The following is a 9,138-nucleotide window of genomic DNA, read 5'->3' as shown; positions in this document are numbered from 1 at the left end:
TTGCTTAAATGTCTGGCGTCCTGTTGCTCTGACCCCCATCATCAGCAAATGCTTTGAGAGACTAATCAGAGATTACATCTGCTCTGTGCTGCCTCTCTCTCTTGACCCACTGCAGTCTGCTTACCGCAACAACCGCTCCACTGATGATGCCATTGCATGTACAATACACACTGCTCTCTCCCACCTGGAAAAAAAGAACACTTATGTGAGAATGCTGTTTGTAGACTACAGCTCAGCATTCAACACCATAGTGCCCTCCAAGCTAGATGAGAAACTACGGGTTCTGGGCTTAAACAGCTCGCTGTGCAGCTGGATCCTGGACTTCCTGTCAAGCAGACACCAGGTGGTTAGAATAGGCAGCAGCATCTCCTCATCACTGACCCTCAACACTGGAGCCCCGCAGGGCTGTGTTCTCAGCCCACTACTGTATTCCTTGTACACACATGACTGTGTGGCAACACATAGCTCCAATGCCATCATTAAGTTTGCTGATGACACGACGGTGGTAGGTCTGATCACTGACAATGATGAAACAGCCTACAGAGAGGAGGTGCACACTCTGACACACTGGTGTCAGGAGCACAACCTCTCCCTCAATGTCAGTAAGATAAAGGAGCTTGTGGTGGACTTCAGAAGAAAAGACAGAGAACACAGTCCCATCACCATCAATGGAGCACCAGTGGAGAGAGTCAGCAGCTTCAAGTTCCTGGGTGTCCACATCACTGAGGAACTCACATGGTCCATCCACACTGAAGTCGTTGTGAAGAAGGCTCATCAGCGCCTCTTCTTCCTGAGACGGCTGAGGAAGTTTGGAATGAACCGCCACATCCTCACACGGTTCTACACCTGCACTGTAGAGAGCATCCTGACTGGCTGCATCTCCACCTGGTACGGCAATAGCACCGCCCACAACCGCAAAGCACTGCAAAGGGTGGTGCGAACTGCCAGACACATCATCGGAGGTGAGCTTCCCTCCCTCCAGGAAATATATACAAGGCGGTGTGTGAAAAAAGCTCGGAGGATCATCAGAGACTCCAGCCACCCGAGCCATGGGCTGTTCTCACTGCTACCATCAGGTAGGCAGTATCGCAGCATCAGGACCCGCACCAGCCGACTCCATGACAGCTTCTTCCCCCAAGCAATCAGACTTCTGAACTCTTGATCTCCCACAATCAAAATACATCAGCACTGCACTTTATTACCCTCACTCTTATATCTCACACCGGACTGTCATAAATTATATTATTATTATATTATATTCTCTCTTAACAACTGACTATCAACCGACAGCCTGAATGTCAATACAGTACAATACTGTACATTCTATATATACACTATATATACTTTTTTATATATATATATATATATATATATATATATATATATATATATATATATATATATATTTTTTTTTTTTTTTTTGTTATTATTTGTATATTGTTGAGTGTAATTATGTGTATATCAGATGTTTAAATTGTGCTGTGTTAATTTGATGTTATTGTAAATTGGTACTGTCTCATCACTGTCACGACTGCTATGTTGATCGGAACTGCACCCAAGAATTTCACACACCATTGCACTTGTGTATATGGTTGTGTGACAATAAAGTGATTTGATTTGATTTGAAAAACTGTACTTTTATGACGTGACCAAAGTGAGACGTCCTACTGGTGCAGGTGTACATTAACGCACCCTTAGACAAGCCCTTATAATAAATCTTGGACTGATTGTCGAATTCAATTGCAAAATGGATTGCTGTGAGCTGTAGGCCAATGATTGGCTTATGTCTGTGACATGCACAGAATGGGGGAAGCAGTAGCACAAGCCCCTGCCCCTTTCATTCACAGATCTAAAGGTGCCCTTCTGGTCGTCCAGAAAAAAAGTAGAAATTTTAATAATTAAATTAAAATAGTTAAATAAAACAAAATTTAAATCTCGTAATAAACCCTCAATAACAGTAACAATGTGTCATTATGAGGTTTCTTTGTAAATCACGGGTGTATTAAAGAAAATTAAGGGTAGGTGCTTTTAAGACCGCGTGCTACAGTAGATCGGGGGCGGACACTCCGAGGTGCAGAGCCTTTGAAGTGGGTACTCTGAAGGGAACACCACATTACTGTATGAATGTCCCCTTCGTCTTGTGGAAGGGCCCATACATTTTCTCACTTTCGTTTGGAACGAGCTTTCAGTGGCGTCCCCTCCCACAGCAGTGCCCTTTGAGGGAGCAAAAATGTCGTTTGAATTCGCCCTGGAGCATATAAGTCACGTCACGGAGCATCAGCTGTTTTTTATTCTGTTTGTGTTTCATGAAGTTGCAAGTGAAACGTGACAGAAGATACAGTATCTGTTTACATCTTTTAAACTCTAATATGTGAGTGAAATAATGTGTTGTTTTCTACTTGCAAACTTTCCAATCGGCACAATGATTTGACCATATGTTTATGCACAGTAAATAATACTATTTCATAATTTATGGAAACGGAACACTTCTAATTTGTCAGCAAATAAAAAAAAAACACCTGGTAAGAGTTTGTTATATTGCCTGTATGCATTGTAAATTCTTTAAAACGACACCCATTTTGTGTTATTGAGGCATGCAGTTATTAATTATTTTGATGATTTCTATTTCAGCATGGAACGTCAAAAGTATGTCAAAACATGTTTATGTATTATTATTTAAGCAAGTCAAGAGCAAGCATACAGTAATTTCCTCATTTCTTTTCTGTCTGCAATGCAGGCAACATGAATAATAAATAATATGTAACTACATTTCAACATGTTTACATACTTTGAACAGATTTTTGATGCTACAATAATTCTTTTATTTTTTTTATCCCCTTTTCTCCCAGTTTGGAATACCCAATTCCCACTACATAGTAGGTCCTCGTGGTGGCGCGGTTACTCACATCAATCCGGGTAGCGGAGGACAAGTCTCAGTTGCCTCCACTTCTGAGACAGTCAGTCCGTGCATCTCATCACGTGGCTCGTTGTGCACGACACCGCAGAGACTCCACATGTGGAGGCTCATGCTACTCTCCACGATCCACGCACAACTTACCACGTGCCCCATTGAGAGCGAGAACCACTAATCGCGACCACGAGGAGGTTACCCCATGTGACTCTACCTTCCCTAGCAACCGGGCCAATTTGGTTGCTTAGGAGACCTGGCTGGAGTCACTCAGCACACCTTGGATTCGAACTCGCGACTCCAGAGGTGGTAGTCAGCATCAATACTCGCTGAGCTACCCAGGCCCCCTAATAAATAGTTTTTAATCCAGAAATTACATTGCTTGCATTGCTTTTGTTTATTTCTGAAACATATATAGCATTTTGGCTGTGTACTCACAGAACGATGCAGACACATCAACACAGAACTATAAATACAAACCAACACAGGTCAGATGAAATTTCCACTCTGTGTAGTGTTGTAAATTCATCAACAGAATAATACTCGATTGCTACCACATTTCTGACATCACATGGCACACACCTGCAGTGTAGACAGCTTTATTAATTACAATGGGAGCGGTCGTGTCGTTTTCAGTGATAGAAATTGAATACGTCTTTTATAGAATACTGCCATTATCTGAAGGAGCTGTCTGATTCAGGCAAAGCCATTTTAGTTTTCGTTTAAACTAATAGACTAATCACTACCAGAATAATACCATGGTATTACCATTTTTGGACATGTGGGCTCCTCATTCAAAACCATGATGTCAGAATGGAAGCAGCAGAGATAAAATGATATGATATGAAATGAAGTGAGGGAGCAGAGATTGGAACTGCACCCGGCTGATGAGCACTGTCACGGGGACGCTCATCCCTCGAGTGCACACTTGCTGCAGCTAGATTATAACATGATTGCTCGTGACTTATTGAATCATAATATATATCACTGTGCATTTCTTATCGTGAAGAAAACTGGCAATACGCAGCTTTATTAATAAGAGAGAGTTTGTTTTTTTGTGAGTTAAAGATGGATTGAAGTGAACAAAAAGGTGAGAGAGGGTAGTCTTTGCCCCATCATACACTGCAACAAAATACATTTATGATTTGTTTTGATTTGTTTTCCAAAACTCATTTAAAACAACATACATTTACTTTAGCAGCTATACTGCAGAAGAAAAAATTGTTATCTGAGAATGTTGAATATAATACTAAAAATACAAATATTTTAAAATATCTAAAAATCCTTTAAAAAAAGATGCATTCACCCGAGAAGCAGCATATAAGATATTTAGACTTGCTTTTAGAGAATAGATCTTGAATACAAGTATATTTTGTCTTTACTGCACTCACAGAAGTATAACCAAGTGAAAAAATACACTTATATACAAAATACACTTATATTTAAGGTACATTCTCTTAAAGCAAGTCTAATTATGTTATATGTTGCTTCTCACTTCAATTTATCTTGTTTTAAGGATATTTAGACCATTTTAAATGGAAAACAAGACAAAAACATTTGATAACAATAGGTTTTTTTGTACTGAATTTCTTTACTGAATTAAACTAATTAAAAGTATTTTTTTCCCTTTAATTCAGTGAATGTCATTTAGAGGTATTTTTAAAAGATGATTTTGTCCTCTTTATTGTTAGTAAGCATGTTTAATACAACCTTTTAAGGCGGGGCACAAGCTGAATAATCGGTTAAGAGCTAATGATTAATGTTGCAATAATCGTCGAATAATCATTCTAATAATCGTTAGATTAATCGATTATCAAAATAATCGTTAGTTGCAGCCCTACTGTATATGGACATATCCCTTAGAGTAAGAGAGAATAAATACTAAAATAAAATAAAAATATTACTGTTTAACTAGACCATGATAATCACAACCATAGTAAAATGATTAACATTTATGACGGTCTTAACATATACGTATAATAAAAAAGGCAGAGTTCTAAAGACGTAAGGATGCTCAGTAAAATAGTCTATTTAATGTCCTCCTCTGCTGATTCATTCTTGCCTGTACATCAAAGCTAAAAGTATTTTATTACTAGTTAAAACTTTAATTAATTTCAAACAGCTATCTAACTGTGATTGATTAATAAAGTTTTCTTTTGAAATTCTGTTAAAATGACTATTTAGACAACGTATTGTCTTCACCTGACTGGGCTTCTTAATATTTCTGCTAGTTGCAATATGCAATATTTAGGAGCACAATTAAATTATTTTCTCCAACACAACTGGTTCATTAAAATGGGACACTGCCTCTTATCTTTTCCCCAAAGGTGTTCAATAATTCTCTATTCTATTTCTGGCCTATAAACAGGATCCTACTGAAAGGGACAATCAAGAGCTATTCAGTTATCAAGCTAGAATGGCTCCCTAACATGTCGAGTTCACTAACCTTACACTACTTAATTGAGTGAAGAACAATTTTCTTTCAAATAACTACTCTTATTTAATGGACCACAATAATTGTACCAGGCTTCAGTGGTTGAAAAAGGACAAGAATGGGAAGAGAATATTTATTGACAGATCTATTCATCTGCCCAATAGTCTTTACATGTAGCATCCAGATCATCACGGTCTATGTACACCATCAGCAGAGTAAAATGTAATAAGTCGTAAAAAGATAGGTCGCTTGAAGCAGCTAAATGGTTCTCTAAAGCAATCCTACACAGGCACCTTTTCACATATTGAAAAAGAAATCCCAATCTCAATTCAGAGAACATTGCAGCACTATAAATATTGATCTTCTCACTATCTCTCTTTGGAATCCTTGTCACAGGTCCATATATCTATTTGTGTGGGACTGTTTGCAAGCCTAGGCAGACTGCACCCACTAGTCCATTCAACATTCTATAAACAAATACAACAAGGCACTTTAAGCAAGCAGAGGTGCATAGAGACACTAGTACTGCCATACTGCCACCTACTGCTGAAAAGATTCACCATGCAGCATTACCACTCACAATCAAAGCTGAGTGCAGTGTTGCTTTGCCTCCCAAGTGATGATACAGTATTTAGATATGAAATGAAATGGAGGATGTGCTGATGAGGTTAAGCTATTCAATTAGACATAATTGTATAATGATACTTCGGAGTGATCATCTTTTGGCTTCATTCAACAGGTTTTTAGAGGAACATTAAGCATTATCTTCCATTTCTTTATCACATATGAAATTATGTTTGCGATTGATATTTTTTGCAATAATAAAGCTACTGTTGTTGTGATCGCTTTTTAAAACTGCTTATTATGCCCAATGCCAGGGCTTAAAGGAACAGCTCAACCAAAAATAAAAAATTGGTCATGTACACACACTTGTGTCATTCCAAGCCCATATAACTTTCTTCTGTGGAACAGAAAAGGAGCTAGCAATAGCAATATCGCCAATGAAAGTAAATGGTGACAACGGCTGTCAAAGCAATTTTTTCAGTGAATATGACTTTAAGGGGGCTTACACACTGGCAGTTTAGTCTGAAACAGAGCATGGTTCGCATGAAAAGTTGGTAATGTAAAAGCTGTTTTGCAGTACCGAACCCAAGACAACCTGTAGAAACAATTGGTCTGAATTCGGTTGCACTGTGGCACGGTTCGCATGAGTGAGAAAGCAACCTGTACTTGGGTCCACACTTGTTCAGCAAGTAAAATGACTTGCGCATGCATTTTTGCCGATTTAAGCATGATGACATCATCAGTTGCACAAAAACAAACACACACACGTGCATCATGAGTGGCGGGGAAACGTTGCAGGACACAGAAAAGGTGAGGTGCCTTTTATATATGTGAGTGAGTGAGTGTGCAACCAGCAAAAAAGATTCTCTTCAAAAAAAAGACTGTTTGTGAGCATCAGATAGAGTCTCCTTACCCTGGGCATGTACAACTGCTGAAATACAGCGTGCGAAGCACAGAGGCACAAGTGTCGTTCACTCTGGTGTACATAATGACAGAAAATGAATAACAAACACACAAATATAGCGACCCGCGTCGTGCTTTCCATCATGTGTACGTTTGTGATGATGCAAGTTGATGACAGAAAAGCACCGGTGATGACTGAATTTTAATTTTTATGTGAACCACCCTAGTAAGTAAAGAGAAGGTTGAAAATGTTATCATTAAACAGTGCAATACAAGAATCTCACTGCTATCTGTAATTGCATTTTCCAGTGTGGTTGATTTCTGCTCACATATTCATGCAATCTGAATATTCTACATTTACCATTTTGGAAATAATATGTGTATAATTACCAATTTAAAATGCTGACACCTCACATGCCATTCTCTGTATCTCTCCTGCCATAGAATGCTGTCTGTGTAACCTGTGACTGGGCTTTTCCCCAGTGGGTCAGGTGAAAGCGGCTGTTTGGAGTCAAGATTGACTCTGGGAGCAGCGAGACGGTCGCTTTTGCTCTTTGCTCTGAGATAATGAATCAGACTGTGGGCTGCCAGACAGTGTTTATGGGCATTCAGAGCTGCAAAGCAGGACGTGGGGAATTCATATTCACATATAACAGCCTGTGACACTCACAGAAATGACAGGGTGCAGCCCGAAAGCAGTCCGCCTGGTGACTCGCACCTAAACACCAGGTGTAGAGGAAGATCAGGGATTGCAAATCGATTCAACGCTCGCCATCCCCCAACCACCATTGTCATTTTGCAGTAAAGGGAAAATCTATTACCAGTGACATGTTTGTTTCATTTCCTCTATTGTTTTCATAGCCAAGCCATTGACAAGGTTGATGGTTTTTCAAATAAATCATTTTATGTCAAGGCAATGGTGGTGTATTATCTCCAGACCTGTCTAAATTGCTGTCTTATTCTTATAGATATTTTGACACTTATAATGCCATGTTCAGATTGATATCTCCCACGATCTCCCCTGGGGGAGTTGTAACCTACAGACTAATATATATTTGACCCCATGTGACAGGATGGAGAGAACCGACAGAGAAACACAAACTGCATTATGAAGACGGAGAGACAGTGGGTCTTAAATGTTTAATCCATGTGTGTACTTGAAAAGAAAAGAAAAAAAGGTTTTAATACCATGGCCCCAAAAAGTATTTGGACACTCAAGCCACAATTAAAATGAATGAATTTGTATTATATACAATAATATATCAAACCAAGTGTCATTTATTTAAGAAAGATAGCACAAGTACACTATGAGCAAAGGAATTAAATAAACTGATATATAGGACATTTAATGGGGAACTGAGTGCAGACATCCACTAAAAATGACCTTGAGACTAGTTGGTTAAAGGTTACTACAAAATTGGCTAAGAAAAGTGAAGTGCTTCTTAGAAAATGTCTAACATAATATGTTTGCAAATGCCACGGGGTTTGATATTTTGTATTTGATGCAATGAACTTTAAACATGTGGCTAATGCTGCCTCATTACGTCACGTTCAAGTGCTTTGTTGTTGGAAAGAACAGGAAACATAGACAACACCAGGTTCAGTCATACATATTTTTTTAGTAACTTTTATTTTGACAACATAATACATATTACTCCATTAGATTGCTGACCATAAAGGAATTTTGGTCAAATACAAGCTATTTTCATAGTGTACAAATGTACAACATGCATCAAATTGTTGCTGATATACATAAATGAATATGACCAAAACAGCAAGCACTAACATTTAGCTGTATTTAGAAAAATTAATAAAACAAAAACCTACAGAAATTGTACTCTCCTCCACCATGTTGAAAGTCTACAACTCCTCCCATCTTGGAAACTCAGGTATCAAAATGATCTTTGAGTTTCCCAGTTATAATTATGACTTGAGGGGTCATTCATGTGCAACTTCCAAGTGGGACACTCGTATTTACAATAATTCCGATAGCATGTGAAAGCAGCATTAAGGGTCAAACATTCTCTAAATACTTTTTGGAGTCACTTTATGTGAGCACTTAGTTGCTTTGAAGGGATAGTTCACCCAACAATGAAAAATTCTCTCATTATTTACTCACCTTCATGCCATCTCAGATGTGTATGACTTTCATTCTTTAGCAGAACAAGAACACAAACAGTGATTCTTAGAAGAATATTTCAGCTCTGTAGGTCCATACAATGCAAGTGAATGGTGACCAGACATTTGTAGCTCCAAAAATCAAAAAGAAACATAAAAGTAATCCATACAACTCCAGTTGTTAAATCCATATATTCAGAAGCGATTTGAT

This window comes from Myxocyprinus asiaticus, chromosome 22 (assembly GCF_019703515.2).
Source record: "Myxocyprinus asiaticus isolate MX2 ecotype Aquarium Trade chromosome 22, UBuf_Myxa_2, whole genome shotgun sequence".
NCBI classification, from domain to species: domain Eukaryota; kingdom Metazoa; phylum Chordata; class Actinopteri; order Cypriniformes; family Catostomidae; genus Myxocyprinus; species Myxocyprinus asiaticus.
This window is presented reverse-complemented; position numbering follows the sequence as displayed.